The sequence below is a fragment of the Pteropus vampyrus genome, unplaced genomic scaffold (assembly GCF_000151845.1).
Source record: "Pteropus vampyrus isolate Shadow unplaced genomic scaffold, Pvam_2.0 Scaffold190, whole genome shotgun sequence".
NCBI classification, from domain to species: Eukaryota; Metazoa; Chordata; class Mammalia; order Chiroptera; family Pteropodidae; genus Pteropus; species Pteropus vampyrus.
In genome coordinates, this window is record NW_011888971.1 from 1,401,567 (window position 1) to 1,419,497 (window position 17,931).

The window sequence follows — 17,931 nt, forward strand, 5'->3', positions numbered from 1 at the left end:
AGCTGCAGGGGTGCATCCAATGGGACAGCGAGCAAAGCCATGTGGAGTCCAGAGGTTCAGCCTTAGCAGAACAACAGGTCTCTGTGACTACACCTGAGGATGACCACAGGACACAGGAAGAAAGACCCCGCCACACCGAAGCGGGGCTATAGAAGACTTCCGGGTATGCAAGGGGGACGCCATCTTGAAGACACACAGCAAGGGGACCTACCTCAGTCGAATATTTACCACAGCAACCGAAGCTCGATTCAGGAAATGGATGGAGTGTGCAGGAGGCAAGACAAGTGGGAAGCTGGACGGCATCACCCCGAAGAAAGAGCAAGGAGAGAAGTATGAAGAGAAAGGCTGCAGTGAAAAATATGCTGGGTGGAATGAATGGGGACGACATCAACTTTTTAAGTTAGCTGCATTAAAACACACACTAGAGGAACTAATCAGCCACACTAACAGGGTGGAAAGTAATTCCACGGTAGATGAATTTAAGCAGAATACTGGCAATGCAGAAGAAAACACGTGCAAGATCGAATTGGCATTTAATGACACTAATTTGTTTTGCAAGTCTCAGGATATATTACTAAAGGTAACGAGAGTAAAACTTTTGCAATTTTTCCTATTTTTCTGGTGGAATTAAGGTTAAACAAAAGAGAGGTTTTAGTATTACCTTTCAAAATAAGAGGTTGAACAAATTTTGGAAACACTTCAAAATTATAAGATTCTGTGTAACGATTGGTTTAAAATAAAATCAAAATCATAAGCTATAAATATAATAAAAATGAGAATAGAACATAAAAAATTAAAGGACATACACGAGAATGTCAACAGAGAAAAATTCAGAACTTTAAATGCTTTCAGTACAAATGACATAACATATAGATAAGTGAGCTAAGCAATCAACTAGAAAAGTTAAAAAGGAACAATAAATAGGAAAAAAGAGAAGACAAAGAAGAAATAAAAAAAAAAAAGGAAGAAAATGCAATTGAAATGAAAATTTTTGCATTCAAATTAAATCTAAAAGCTGCCTTAAAAAAACAGACAAACTCTTGAAACAAACAAAAAAAGATAAAACATAAATAAACACTATCAGGAAATGAAAGGAGAAAACTGGCCCCCAAAATACAGAAGATTTTGCTCAAGTTAAAAGAATACTAGACTTCGATGAAAGAAGTTGCAAACATAAGCAAATGGAAGGCTATCCGTGTTCGTATTTTGGAAAAGTTAATATTGTTAAAATGTACACATTACCTAAAGTGATATACAGATTCAATGTAATCCCCAGCAAAATTCCTATGGCATTTTCCACAAAAATAGAACAATCCTAAGATGTGTACGGAACCACAAAAGACTCCAAATAGTATAAATAATCAAGATAGAAGAACAAAGCTTGAGGCGTCACATCTTCTGATTTCAAACTATACTACGAAGCTATGGTAATCCAAACAGCATAGTATCGACACAAAAATAAACACAAAGAATCATGGCACACAATCAGGAGCCCAGAAATAAACTGCCACATATACATTCAACTAATGGCTGACAAGGGAGCCAAGAATACTCAATGGGAAAAGACAGTCTTTTCGATAAATGGTGTTGCGAAAACTAGATAATCTTATGCAAAAGAATAAAAATAGACCTCTATCTTACAGCATGTCACAAAAATTAACTTATGTTTAAAGACTTAAACATAAGATTTGAAACCACAGAACTCCAAAGTAAACAGGAAAAAAGCTTCTTGACATTAATCTTGGCAATATTTTGGATATGACACTAAAAGCCTAAGCATCAAAAGCGAAAATAAACAAGTGGGACAATATCAAACTAAAAAGCTTTTGCACAATGAAAGAAACAATCGACAAAATGAAAAGCCAATCTATGAAATGCGATAAAATATTTGCGAATCATATTTCTCATAGGGGTTAATATCTAAGATACATAAAAAACTCATACAACTCAATAGCAAAACAAAAAACAAAAATTAAGAAAATGGACAGAGGATCTGAACAGACATTTTCCAAAGAAAACCAACAGGTACATGAAAAAATGCTCAACATCACTATCAGGGAAATCAAAATCAATAATAGCAAAACGAGGTATCGCCTCACAGCATTCAGACTGGCTATTATCAAAAAGACAGGAGATGAGTGTTGGTGAGGATGTAGAGAAAGGGAACCCTTTCACTATTGGTGAGAATATAAATTAATGCAGCTACTGTGGAACACAGTATGGTGGTTCCTCAAAAAATTAAAGTCAGAACTACCGTATGATCCAGCGATCCCAATTCTGGGTATATATCTGAAGAAAATCAAATCAGAATCTTAAAGAGATATCTGCACCCCCATGTTTATTGCAGCCACTAGCCAAGATATGGAAACAACCTAAGTGTCTGTCAACAGAAGAATGGATAATACAGATGTGACATATATTACGAAATATTATTCAGTCGTGAGAAAGAAGAAAATCTGCCATTTGCGACATGGATGGACCTCGAGGGCATTGAGCTAAGTGACATCAGTCAGACAGAGAAAGACAAATACTGCGTTTCACTTTTATATGGAATCTATAAAGGCTGAACTCATAGAAACAGAGTAGAAGGTTGAGGTGGGGGAAAATGGGGAGATTTTAAGGGTATAAACTTACAGTGAAAAGATAAATAAGTTCTGGGAACCTAACATACAGCATATTGATTATAGTTATTATACTGCATTATATACTTGAAGGTTGCCAAGAAAGTAGATCTTAAGTGTTCTCACCGCAAAAAAAGAAAGGATAATTATGTGAAATGATAGTAATTATGAGACATTAGCTAACACTATGGCAGTAACCTTATTGCTATATGTATGTACCAAATCAACATGCTGTACACCTTAAACTTACACAAGGTTCCATGTCAATTATAAATCAATAAAGCAGGGCAAAATACTGCATATGACACCTACAATGGGACTTAAAGAGGTTTTTTTTGGTCAATAAATGAATTATTTCTGAGACACTACAAAAATATATACACCATAGGCTGTCTTACAGAATAGTTCTTTAAAACTTCAAAGAAAGAAGTAGTCCGTATAATATGTAAATTATTCAGAAGACGGAAAAATAAACAAAACTATCCAATTCATTTTATCAAGCTAGCACGAAAGCATGAGATCAATGTGTAACATATATAACAAAATAAATGAAAGCTCAAGTCCAATGTCACTTGGGAAAATGAATACTAAACACAATTCAATTATCATGAAAGAAATGACCCACTTCATAGAGGTTGATCCCGCTGCTGCAAAACCGATTCATTATTAGAAAATCTATTAACATCGTTTTATACATTGAGAGCAATTCTTGAAAAACTAAGAATTTTGCTATTTGTCAAAAGAAGTTCATTGAATTTGAACACAAGTTTCTCTTTTTCAAAAAAGGCAGTAAACTACAAATAAAAATAGTACTTTCTTAATACGGTTTTTTTAAAAATCTCCAACCAATAGGTATCAAACTTAATATTAAAATACTAAACATATTCTGGTTAAAATCAGGAACAAGATAATCATCACTATTTTTATTTTACATAATTCTGAAAGTTTGGGTTTATGCAATAAGATAGCGAACAAAAACAAAAATATAACCATTAAGAAGGATAAGGCAAAAGTTAGTAACAATGGCAGAAAACAGATTTTAAAAGTCCAAGAAAATCAATGAAAGACATCTCTGAGAATTAGAAAGAAAACTCATTGAAGTTGACAGAAATTCATCATAGCCTATGCCCCAGAAATATGTTTAAATATGTTCTCAGCACATTCATAACATACATCATCAAGGAATAACCTCATTAAGGAAGATAAAATTTTATCATAAAAAAATATTTTTTCAAATGAAAGGAGCGACATGCTATGTTCTCAGATAACATGATAAATATTTTAACAGGTCCATTTTCCTCAGTGAATATACAGTTGTAATGAAATTCTAATGAAAACCCCAACGGAATTTTTTCTTGAGATTTGAAAACCATGATTCGAAACCTCCTGGAAAAATAAGCTGGTACAAATAGCTTAGGTATTCTGTTAATCATTTTCAAATGAATTATTTATATTTGATTGCTATAGCAACATCATAAGATATATGTCATCTCCAAGTGCTGACACTACCATGTCAAAATCGGAAACCCAAAATTCCTCGTAACCTTTTTTCAATAGTTGTACAAAAGGCACCTCTCCGTAAAGGTTTAGTATTTTGTTTTGTTAATAAAGTTGAGACGAATTTTTTCACTGACTTTCCAAGTTAAAAATTGTGCTACCACAGGAAAATATATTAGGCAGATAACCTCAAGATATATAAACATATCTAAGAATTCAGTAAATTTTCTTTTAACGACAAATTCCTAGTAGCTATACCCCATAAGGCAGAAGATATCCTGCAAACACCATCTTCTGCAGTTTGTGAAATTCTTGTGAACGTGGTGGTCAGTAGCTAAACTTCATGCAGACACCATAGACTTCATGAAAATTATATATTTCAAAGTTTTCAAAGCAAATGCCGTTGCATATGTTTTCTCTATACCTGCGTTCCAAATTTGTTTGTCCCACGCCCCCATATGTCAGTACTAGGATGTCATCCTAATGACATTAGAGTGACACCCTATCACTGTTTTTACAAGAGAGGAGATGTACAATAAAAGAGACTTACCTACTTAAGAACTAAACCAAAAACAAGCCCTGGCTCACCTCCGTGTACACAGCTCTCAACTGGGGATATTTCAAGAGGGATGTGAGATGCTACAAACAAAATAATAAATTGAAATCAGGCTTTCTAAGAGATATCTGCACGCCCATGTTCGCTGCAGCATTGTTCACAGTAGCCAACCTGTGGAAACAACCTAAATGTCCTTCGTAGAATAAACGGAGATGGAGAAAGAAATTATATAGGCAATGGAATATGATGCAGCATTAAAAAAGGAGGCAGCCCCTCCAGAGGGAACAACATGGATGAACCTGGAAGACATCACGCCAAGGGAGATGAGCCTGATGCAGGACGAGGAACACGGCGTGAATCCACTCACACGAGGAATCTGAAATGGTCACGTTCACAGAAGCAGAGAGGAGGAGGGTGGTGACCATGGCCATGGCCGGGGTGGGGGTGGGGAGCTGCCGGTGAGTGAGATGGAGCCTGCATGTCTGGCGCACGGCGTCGCGCCTAGAGGCAAGGACACCACGTCATGCGCTAAAAAATGTTAAGAAGATAGTGCTCATATCGTGTTCTTCCCACCATAAAAAGAAATAAAAATAAAAGGGAAAGGAACTTCGGGAGGTGACGGCTATGTCTGTCACCTTGATGGTGGTGACAGTGTCCCGGGGGGGCACATACGTCCAAACTCATCAAGCTGCGTGCACTAAATGAGTGCGGCTTTTTGTATATCAATTATAGCTCAACGAAGCTGTTTTAAAAATAAGATATATAGGTGCACTGAGAAGTCAGAGAGAACAGACCAAGAAACGTGAATATTTGTTCACGCGGTTACCCTCAAACTACGGAATAAACACAATGATTAGAAGCATCTAGTTGTGCAAACATAGTAAAGGGTCTAACACATAAGTCCAATCAGAGGCACAACTGACCTCTACACCCCAAAACCAAAGTGACGTAGCTGAACTCCCGTGCGCTGGATCAGGTCCCTTCGATGCCTTCACTGAACCCTGAAGGGACCGTTGACATGTAGCTGAGGTGGCTTTCTGACTTCTCAGGATGTTTCTTCCTCTGGGGTAGATTTATATGAGTAGACGTGATACGATCCTATTTCATTGCTTGTGTCTAATACCTTTGAGCCACCACCGAATAACAGAGATCCACATCGAAAGCCAAAGTCAGATTCTATCACCAAAATGCACATGATTTCGTGGATTCTGTGGGGTTTTTCCTGGCCTCTAAACCGCTGTCTCTAAACACATTTCTGTGGACCTTAACCATTCACGAGAAAACCAAGCGCTCTGCTGTGTGGCCATGCTTTGGGCAGCTGCGGCGGGAACCTAATGTGTCGCAAGCCAATGGCTCATAGGCCACTTGCCCATCTTCCTTCTACGGCCTCGATCCTTTCGTGGTGATGTTTCTGATTTTGGCTACTTTGCCCTCCACGAAGAAAAACATCGTTAGCTACAGTCCTGTAGCACCTTTGAAGTAATCATTCATTTATTTCTTATATTGACATATGATTAGCAGGCCCTCTGGGGCATCATCCACCCGAAGGAGAACCACAACTATGCATCCTCGATGGAAAAGAACAGAGCTTCTTAGTTCAGAGTTCTTCAGAGAAAGACACCCACCGTTTCTCTGATAACCTATTCTGGTGTCTTTTCAGCCCCAAAGAAATTCTGGTGTTTAACCTACCCCCAGTGTGTGAAAAACAAGATTTTACTCTGCCTTAAACAGACAAAACTAACCCACAAAATTCTGGACACGTGAGGCTTTTTCCCCTCAACTTTCTCGTCACTGTCTTCTCATCAAGATTCTGAGTGAGTCGATTTGTAAAGTTACGCTGGTTCAGTACCCAACGCATGTTTTCGAACATTGAAATGGAATCGCTCGTTGAGTTCTCAGTTCCGAAATAATGAAATGTCCAGATCAGAAACTGTGTGTTTGCTCTGGTCCCATTACAGGTCCGATTTAACAAGTAATGGGAATTGTGCTCTTAGACAACGTCGCATTCAGTTACAGGCCAGGAGGGATAAGGGAATAAACACTCGCAGGCCTTCCTGGAGACGGCCTTCGCCATCACGGCCCGTATTTTTAATTTATCTGTTTGGCCAGCATTAGGAAAGACAGCCTGGGAGGTTCATTTTAACGGACACAAATCTATATCGTACACTTGCACTAGCGACTTGGAATACGATGTATGAGTTTGCTCCAGCTGCTGTGACAAAGTACCACAGACTGGGTGGTTTCCAAAACAGAAATTCATATTCTCACGGTTCTGGAGGCTAGAAGTTCAAGATCCAGGTGTCGGCAGAGCTGGCTTCTTCTGAGGTCTCCTTCTTCGGCTTGTAGACAGCTGTCAATTCCCTGAGTCTGCGCATGGTCTTCCCTCGACACACGTCACTATCCTAATTTCTTCCTAAAAGGACACCAGTCATTTAGGATGAGGGCGCATCATAATAAGCTCATTTTAACTTAACTATCTCTTTAAAGACTCTATGTCCAAACACAGTGACATTCTGGAGTACCGAGGTTGGGACCTCAACACGTGACTTTGTAAGAGGGGGCTGCTCAATCCATGGCATAGAAGAGTCATCAGCATCACAGCAAGAATGCCAGGGCTGTTCAGCTCCGCTGACACAGGTGGACACCGCTGGTCAATTAATCTCTCCAGAACAGAAATGGGAAAAGCAAAGTATATTTCCCCATGTGCAAAAGGGGTGACCGCTTCATTGGCAAGATGGCAGACGGACCACACAGGGAGCCTGGCAACAATATTCATCTATTTCTTCCCCGAACCCTTCTGTCACAGAAATTCCTTCTCTTCACATGTCTGGCAACAAGATGAACAGGAGCTTTTCTGGGGCTATGTCGAGTACCTTTGAGTTACTGCATGAAGAAAACTACTTTTCTGACAAGAAAAATGAAATATATAAGGTGACATCAGGCGTTTCAAAAGTCTTCCTCAATATCTTCTTGATATTGCATATGATTATAACCCGGCCCAACGACAAAGGAAGAAAGATGCCTGTGTCTCTGAGAAGAAATGAAGGATCAGCAGACAGACATGAACTAAAAGAAATCTAGATGCCAGAAATTAGAATTAATGATGACTCGATAAATACTAGTTTTAAAGCCTATATCTGGGTATTAACTCCAAATACTTTTGTAAGATTGTTTCTCCATATATTGGGATTTTTTTCTAATTCTTATTACGACAGATTTTCACATGTTCCATACGTCTTGAAAGATTAAACATTTCCCAAATCGAATTTATACATCAAAGTTACATTTCCTCCTCTTTCTTGCGAACGCATTGCTACCATTCACGATAAAGCAGTTCTCAAAAACAGTCTTTTTAGAAAGGACTATTTCTTCATTTAATATAATTAAAGTTTCTGCTCAAGTGTGATGAATCTGACTTGCAGAGTTTGCCGAACTGGCCAAAAGGGTCGCTGTATGTAGACAATAGAATGAAATTTACATGTCACGTCTCAAGAAAAATTTAGAAGCGAAGCTGAGCTCTGAATCTACTGTTAAAGCTGCATGCTTTAGGGTCTCTCATTCCTCCAAGTCGGCCAGTCGCAAGCTATTTCCTCACGTCTTTCTTTTAAACCTTGAAATACTCTTTCTGGTAAGAACCCATCAAAAGTCTGTCTAATAAGCGTCAAATGCTTCTAAAACTTTTGTACCTGTGGAGATAAAACCTGCATTCATCCATTAAATGCACATTTATTTCTCTCTCACTATTCCGGGGACTGTGCTAGATCAGTGTTTCTCACCCAGGGCAATTCCCCCAGCCCCACCCCAAGGGACATTTGCAATGTCTGGGCATATTTTCAGTCGTCACGCTGAGGAGGGGGTTTGCTACGAGCATCTGACAGGTAGAGAGACCAGAGATGCTGCTAAACATCCCACAAAGCACAGGACAGCGCCTCCAACACAGACTCATCTGGCCCAAATGCCAACAAGTGCCAAGGATAAAAAAACTGTGTGGTACAGCCTTTCTATCAAAAAGGAACTCATAAACTGGTGGAGAAGTATTAGTGCGCAAAACTCACCTCGCTGTGCCTAACCTGCCAGTTAGAACCATGACTTGATTGGCTTCCTGAGAGAGATGTGAACAGATGTGTGGGACCCTAGTCCATCCCATAATATCAAAATTAAGGGCACTCCCTCTTCCGACAGCCACAGGACAGTTCTTGTTGGGTAGAGAAGACCTCAGGCATAGGACGGGTACAAGGCACCGGGATTCCATCGGGGGCCATGGCTCGTCTGTGGCAGAGGCACAACTGTGAGGTAGGGACAGAGACTCTAAGCCTACAACAGTGACGAGTGCTTTAGAAAGGAGCTCATCAGACTGGTCAGATGGGCCACATGCTATGACAGTCACTTCCAGGGGCCTCGTGTCACAAAGCAGCTATGAGAGCACCCGCCTTGGGGGAAGCACCGAGAGCCACGTGGAGGGAGGAAGAACATGCAGGCAGAAGGGACCCACCGCATGTACACAGAAGGGCACCCCGCTCTGCAGGAACGGCTGCAAGATTGGGGTCGACCAGCCCTCGGTAAGCTAGGGTGGCCAGCCTTTGAGCAGAACTTCAGTTGCCACCAAGAAACCATGGGACCATCTTCAGAACATGAAAGAACAGGTCTTTGGGGAAACTCGGCATTCTGTCACCCTCCAGGGGAGGACTCGGAGCCTTGCCGACCCTGCATCTGTGCCCACGACCGCCCTACGTCAGCTTTGAGCAGATGCAAGGGCAGGGCTGACACTGGAAAGAAAATTCTGTTCATATTCTTCAAAGGTGAAGTGTCTTAGTCACTAGATGAAATCCACACTCTGGGAACAACTAATATCTCACGAGACCACGATTTTAGGGCTGAAAGATTCGACTTTACAGCCATAGAGACTGATTCCAGGGTTCCCAAAGGTAATAAAGCTAATCTGCAGTGAGAGCACAGAGTTTTTGGGCTGCCCTATGCTCTATTTAAATAGGAAATAGTAACTGACACTCCGGCGGACAGGTAAAGAAATTAAAGGACAGAAATGAATGGAGTCATTTCTCTATAACTAAAAAAAGCTAGGAGGAAATTGGAATTCAAATCATACGTGTTGAACCCTATGAGCTTGAGTGCCTCACATTTTGCTTTTATGCTATGTTCATCCCAATTTCTTATATTACCATTTCTTCCCTAAAAACTTACCTGTCCCCAGAGTGTCTTCTTTTTTTTATTGACCCATGTTCTTTATCTACTTCCTGCGGCAAAAGCTCCACCGAGAAAAAAATTGAGATATCACAAATTGAATTCGGCAATGTGAAACGGGTCCCGTGAGCTGTGGACTGGCTGTTCACCAGCACCGTGAGACTTAAATACTTAAATGTAAATAGTCAACGCCCTCAAACGACAACAAACGCCAGCTCAAATAAAATCACCCGCAAACTATAAATGTTTCTAAGAATCGGAAACATGCAGATTTCAAAAAGAAAGGAAAAATCGGACAGAGGATATGAGAAATCAGTTCACACGCACGAAAAATTTGGACAAGTGGCCAATTGACATAAAACTGAGGTCCAACCTAACTTATAACTAAAATGATGCGAATTATAGTTTCTCATTTTTCGCTGACAAGCTGCCAAAGATGAAGACATCGACCAGTGATGAGAGTTTGAAGACCGTCACTCTCGTGGAAGCTGCCACACACTTCTTAACCGTCAGGGTGTGAAACGGCCGTGCCCTGTGGTTCCACCTTTCCGCTCCTGGGAATTTATCCAACGGGTGCGCGTGCACGAATGTGCTTACGAGATTACTCACTGCAGATTGTTTGTAACAGCAGAAAACGGAATATCCACTAGTGGCCAATTGGATGGCGTTCTTTGACGGGGAAAAAAACTACATCGTCGTTTTTCAAACTTTGGAGAAATGTTTATGTGTTCTCAGGGATGGGGCTTCAAAATAAAGTTACTGCGAAGAAACAATTTGGAAAATTATTCGTCACACATACATAGCAGAGGCTTCTATATGCACCGACTGTTAATAGCTAATACTGAGAATCTAACAAGGGCGGGTTTCCTGGCTGGAAGCTCCGAAGCACGGAGGCCAGGGGAAGGAGGCCGGCTTCTAACCTTACCCTCTGCTCCTCCGCCCTGTTGAGATTAGCTTCTGCGGGCGTGCGTATACTGCTTTCCTAATAACTAGTGGGAAAAGGTCATACTACTTCAGAGACATAAACTAAGAATAAAATTCGGTTCTGATGGATGATGTCTAAAACAGGAGTCCCCAACCCCTGGGACATAGCCTGCTAGGAACTGGACCGCACAGCAGGAGGTGAACAGCGGGGGAGGGAGCGAAGCTCCATCTGGATCTGCAGCCGCTCCCCGGCGCCAGCATCACCGCCTCGGCTCCGCCTCAGATCATCAGGCATTAGATTCTCATAGGAGCACCGGGCCCTGGTGCCAAAAAGGTTGGGGAGCACTGGTTTAAAAGCCCCCGAATCCTAATGATCACTTTGATCGACCCAATCCAGAGGAGTGGGGGTTTCTAGGGTAACCGGGACTGAGAGTTTCATGGGATCGCAGGCTTTCTATGCTAAACGGGGACAGGTCCGGGACAAGGCAGTCACCCTGTTGGAGTCGCCCTGGAGATGCAGGGACCTGGGTCAGCGAGTTTCCTCTAGGGCGACCAAGTTTCCTTTGGGTGGGCTTTTCTAAGGTCCAGTCCGAGTTTGAAGGGAGGTGTAGCAAGTCCCTTTGGCCTAAGTCATGTTCTCCAAAATCAGCTGTTAGAAATACACGTAACGTTGTTTTCTTTGAGTTTTAAATGTCTTTTTTTTAATTTATTATTTTATATTAGTTTCAGGTCTACAGTACGATGGTTAGACATTTATATAACTTATGAAGTGATCCCCCCGATACTCTAGCACCCACCCGGCACTGCCACGCGTAGTGTTTCGGTCTCCGTCAGAACTCAGGCATGGAAGAGGGTGTTTGCTTTGAAGCCTTTCCCAAACCTCTTACCAGTAATTCTGAGCTACTACAAACTAGCACTGTTTTCCATGTTAACAATTCAAGTGTGCTAGCCTCAGCATTGAGCTGAAGCTCCCGGGGGCCAGTGGCGGACAGAGGAAGCTGAGCTGTGCCCGTGCTCAGGACTAGGGACTCGGCCTGGCCTTCGAGACTGGCAGCCCAGCCCCAAGTCCAGGCCAGGCTCTACGGGGCCGAGACATGCACAGGAGAAACTGTCCAGAGCCTGGACAGGAGACCTAAGCAACTCCCAGAGTCACCGAGGCCAGAGTGTCATGGGTCCAGCTGCCGTTATATTCTGAGCAAAACCCAGATCACTGGCAGGCACCAGGCCGGTGGGCGTCAGATGGGACGGCCATGCTCCACCCGACTAGGTAAGGGCGTAGGGAAAAATACTTTTCTAACCAAGGGGGAACACCATCAGACACCAAAGCAGAGCCGAGCTGTACGGCCCTGAAGACCCAGGCGTATCTGAATTGCTGAGAAGTGGGCAGGGGAGGGCAGGGGAGGGCAGGGGAGGGCACGGGGGGCACAGAGGGCAGGGGAGGGCCCAGGGGGCACAGAGGGCAGGGGAGGGCACGGGGGGCAGGAGGAGGGCAGGCAGGAAAACTGAGCTCAGAGGGAATTCGGGTGCTCGTCGCTCCCCACCATGGAGCATCGAGCAATGAGGCTGTTCCGCTCTCGGGGTGCTGGTTGCGGGCGGGGTGCAGGCTGGGCGTGCTGGGCTGGCGACATCAGGTGACGTTCTGAGAATATGGAGTGCTGTTTTTCTTGCATGTGAGTTCTTTTCTTTCCTTAATTTTCCTTTCCCAAAGTCTCCCGCGCAAGCAGCTGTGCATGAGTCACCCTGCTTATCGCTGCCCCAGGGGTGCGACGTGACAGGGTGAAGGACAGGAGGTACGAAGACCTATACGGTTCTTATTTCTAACAGCGAGATTGGCTCCGAAGCCAAGAGAGGATGCTAGACAGACAGAATATCCAAACCCTCGAGGAGGATTTGCTCCGGGGCAGGGAGGGTTCCGTTTGGCCGCAGAGGTAGAGAGAGGAGAGAGGAGGGCGGAGACACCCCCCAGTGTGGCCCAGACCCCAGGTGGGACTGCCGGCCCCGAGAAGTCACCGTGGAGGGACACGCCTGGTCCCCGTCATTCAGGACTCCCACAGGTGTCCCCACAGCCTGAGCCAGCTCAGAAGAGCAGACAGCCTGCGACCCGAAGGAACCATTTACAGGGCTAAGTGATGCCTTAGCCACTCAGCCCTCCCCAGGCCTCGTGCTACCTCGCGCTCTGGAACCTGGAACCGTGGTCTGCGTGTGCAGCGAAGTGGTGCAAATAACTCAGATGAACTACTGTGCCAGCGGCTGCGAAGACCCTGCTGAGACCCCTGTGGCACCCGCTTGTCCGAACCCCACCATCTGCTCCGAGCTGCTCACTGCTCGCTCGCGTGACTCCGCCGGGGGCCGCTTCTCACGGCGATCGCGGGCCGCGCTCCCTCGCGGGCCGCCGGCTGCAGCGCTGTGTCTCTCGTGTCCAGTGAAAAGCGAGGGAGCAGAAAGGACTCGATCATAAAGAGTCCTTTACGGTGCGAGCTCCTCCTGGGGCATGTCGTCATTCGAAGGCGGCGCAGGGAACATCAAGGAACTTCAAAGTCCAAAGGGGAAAAAAGGAGGGTCCGTAGAATATTCTGCAAAAGAAACTACCTGACCGACATGCGCTTAGAGGCGTCCGGGCTGCTCAGCCGAAGTGAGGGTGAGTGTGTGACGTGCACGGCCACCGAATGTCACTTCCTTCGGGTTCTCAAATACGAATCCCGGAAATGCTGAGCCACAAGGCGGATTCAGTATTGCTCACTTCATTTTCATCTCTTACGGTTTTCTTCTCCAAAATTGGAGATACCATCTTCTTCAAAGGCCGCTCACCATATAAAGATGGCCATTTACACAGGGGAAAGACGAGGAATATCCCAAACAGCAATGCACTTTCAGACACAGTGACGTCTCTTGTTTGCACCATCTTTCACGTACACTGATTAAAAGCTTCGCCAGGATCTGTCACACGTCATCTACATCAAGGCTTTGTCACGAAATACAGACGAGTGGCTCTTTTTCTTAGACCCGCCCTTCCAAGCATTCGTCTTCCTCGGCACACGGGGAGGGCCTTACACGTGCTGGCACCACGCTAGGCGCCAGGACTACAAAAGCTGAGCCCAGACCCCTCCTTTAACTGTCACCTGCGGGTCTTGCACGAGGTTCATGCAAAGAGAGGCGTGAGCAAGCTTGGAAATGAACCCCCAGCCCCGGCTGCCATCTCGACTAACACCTCGTGAGAAGCTGAAACCCAGAACGCCCTGCCCGCGCTGCTCCCCAATTCTTGACTCATAGAGGCTGTGAGTCAAGGCTTGGTACTCGCTCATTACTCCGCAGTAGACAATGAATCCACTTAACATAAAATTGTTCTGCTTAAAACTTGCAAATGGTCCTCACCACTGAGAACAGGGGACCTGGTATCACCAGCAGGTGAGTCTTAGTCTGTAGAGTCTTTTTAAATATTTTGAACTGCCATTTCAAAAATGGGAGATGCCACATAAATATCAGAACATCTGGCCACCCTGGCTCCACATGTGACAGACGGCATGACTGACTGGACCAGCGGGCTGGCAGTGCTCCCCATCCATTATGTGTCCTCCACTGTTATTCCCTCGGCTATAGTAAGGACACGTGGTGGTTGTCACTTTTTGATCCTCGCCTGTCCCATTATATTTTGGTTATAACAGAGACATGTTCTTGTATAGCCATGTCCCTATCAAAAACGGGAAAACAAAGACCGAAAGGGCTCCGTTTTAAAAGAAATTGAGAGAACACTGTTCTTTATAAAAAAAAAAAAAAGTTATCATGTTCCTAATACGTAAAGAAAGTATGAGATATAAGCAGGTCTCAGCTCACTCATTTATCTTACCTGTCTGGTCCCCTTCGACATCTGTGGATGACCTCAGATCTACAAAATGATGGTGTCCACCTTCTCTGGGATCCATCCCTGACCTCTGATTTAGCATGTCGACCAGGCCTTGACTTATTACCCACGGTGAGGGTTTCATGTGTCAGCTTGGCTAGGCTTTGGTACCCAGTAGTTTGGTCAAGCAGTAGCCTAGATGTTGCTGTGAAGGGATCTTTAGATGTCATTACCATTTAAATTGGTGGGCTTCTGAGTAATGCAGATAGTTCTCCATAATAAAGGGGGGCCTCATCCATCAGCTGAAGGCCTTAAGAGCAAAGACTGAGGCTTTCCAAACAACAAGGAATTTGACCTTAAGACTGTAGCATGCAAACCCTGTCTCGGTGTCCAGCCCACCTGGCCTGCCCTGTGGCATTCAGACTCAAGACTGCAACATCGATTCTCATTCGGATTTCTTGCCTGCTGGCTTGTCCAATAAATTCTGGTTCTGTTTCCCTGGAGAAACGTGACTACTACATACACTACTAGTAATTGAATTGTGTCCCCAAAATTCCTATGTCGAAGCCCTAACCCCCAGGATGATGGAATTTGGAAGCAAAGCCCTTGTGATGCAATCAGGATTAGATTAAGTCATGAGGGCAGGGACCTCACGGTGGGATTAATGTCCTTATGAGAGGAAGAGAGAGCAAATAGGAACACAGAGGAAAGGCCATGTGAGGACCTAGAGAGAGGATGGCTGTCTGCAAGTTAAGGAGCAAGCCCTCACCAGACACCAGCCCTGCAAGCATCTTGAACTTGCACTTCCAGTCTCCAGAACTATGAAAAACCAAATTTCCACTGCTTGAACCGCCCAGCCTACGGTATTTTGTTATGGTAGCCGAGCAGACGAAGGCACCCACCTTCCCACACGCCTTATACTTCCTGTCTCTGTCTTCCATGTCCTCGGTCACGTCACTGCCTTCCACCCAGGACAGCGTGGCCACCTCACCCTCAGCAATGCCTAGTCCTCCTCTCAGACTCAGTCCAGCCATCACCTTGTCCAGGAAGCTTCCCACAACCCTGCAGACTGGGAGGTGTGGTCCTCGCTGATGATGCTCATATTGAAGCACCCCCCTCCGTCCACGTGTTAAATTGGAACGTAATGACCACCTCCCTCTGGGCCTCCGGAGCAAGAACTGTCTCTTATTCCGTCCGACAAATGAATGAATACTGACACATTATTACTGAGGAAGACAGACAGAAAGAATGCTTTTAGACATAACTAGTTTTATGAAATTAGCATTTAAATCGCTATGGACTCGAATAAGTGCTTTGTTATTTAGGGAGGGAAAGAAGGATTTTCCGGGATTCTGGCAAAGCTTTTTCCTAACTAAATCATTTCATGCACAGCTTTTGCAAACGCGTCTTCTGCTGGTCATAATTATGCGTCTCCCACCCCCCACTGTTTTGAATTACTTTGTGCTAACACCAAAATTGTTCCACAGAGAGCCGGATTTATTTGCTGAAATGTGATGAAGGAAAGTAGGATAAGAGACATACTTCACGTGCAGCGCCTGCTGCTCGCACAGCTGTGTTTCTGAGAAATATATTTTAGTCCTCTTCCTCCATTTCTTTTGTAATTTAATAACTGACGTACAAAGCCCGTGAAAGCTGGGAATGTGTTGGAAGGTCAGTGAGGAAAAACGTGCGTGGTACAGTTAGGAGACATGGGGGAGTTAAAATAACAGGGGAAATGGCTTGCTTCTGATCTTTCTGGCCAACAGCTTACGGCTAAGCGTCTGATTCAGGAAAGACCAAACACCAGGTCGCTTCCACAAAAAAGCAGAGCCACGAACAAATTCAGGATCAGAATTCCTTTTGTTCCTCTACTGCAATTACAATTATTTGCTTTAGAATTATTTCATTCAAGGCCAAGAGAGTAACATTTTCATGTCAATCTATAAAAGCAATGGTGACACTCGTTCTGCTCTTTAAATGACAGACCCACACATTCAAACACTTTTTCTCACCTAGCACAGGCCCTCGCGTGCAGCACATGCCAAATGCCTCTGACAACATCTTCCTCGTGCGCACACATGGCTTTCTGTCAAAAATCAACACGCACTGAGACACCAGAAAGGTGAACAGGTCCCTAATGACGGGCTGGCTGACCTTCCTCCCTGCGGGGCCACAGTCTGCGATCTTTACCTGGTATTGCGTCTGTACGTGGGACAAAGCTAACATCGCCGTGGTTCCCAGGGAATCAAGTGTTATCCACACCAGCAAACACGACGTCCCAAGTGAACTTTTTAATCAGCACTTTCAGGAGACTGGAGTCTGCTTCGGCTTAACAGATGCGTTTGAGCTATCTAACCATCTGAGGCCGTGATGAAGTACAGACCGCAGGCTTTGAGCTCAGACGGAGCGCCAGCCACATCCAGGCGTGGCCTCGCCAGATGTGTGATCTGAGCAAGACCGTGTGCCTCTCTGAACCCCAGCACCCTCCTCCATAAAAGGAGGAAAATAAAAATCCCCCGACAGGAACAATATGAAAATTAGTTCAAGCACTTGGACTAGAGCTTGGCACAGAGGAGATGATCAAAAATGGTAGAAAGTGTTTGTAACAGAATATGGTTACACCATGCCCCTCGGTTCAGCATTCTGGCGGAAACTTCAAACGCATCGGGGAGAAGTCCCTCCTGTTTCAAAGTCAAGTGCTAAACACAGTCCTTCAGAACTTATTAAATTCTGAAGAGGCAATGTGGCAACCAAACCACGTGTCTGGCATGATACATGCCATCTGTATGCAGTATGCGACTGATGCATCCGCATTATACGCATGCATACATCGTGCATATGCTCCACAATTAACATCTCCACACACATGTACATATATGTGATAAATGAGTTTATAGGAGGGATGAGCCTAAATGAGATTTGCCGACCAGGAAGGAGACCACTGCAGATTCTTCCTCCATCATGGGAGAGAGAAGCAGGGTGCTCGCCCACCCTCTCGAGCTAAGGAAAGGACTTCTCCAGGATTAGACCCAGAGGAAACTACATGCCCTTTAAGAGGGAGATTCTGGCATCTTCCTCACCTGTACGGCCGTGCACTGCATGCTCTCTCCACGTGCCCTCTGGAGCAACAGCTGCTGTGAAGTATTCTTAGGTATTAGTGAAGCATCCTTTTGAAAAATACAAATGCTAAGCTTCGGCAACGCAGGTTGGCCTCGAATTTGCAATGTGAAAGTTTAAATCCCTTTATTAATTTTATTCAGGAGCTATGGTTCTGTCTTCTCCGATTCTATTGCCTG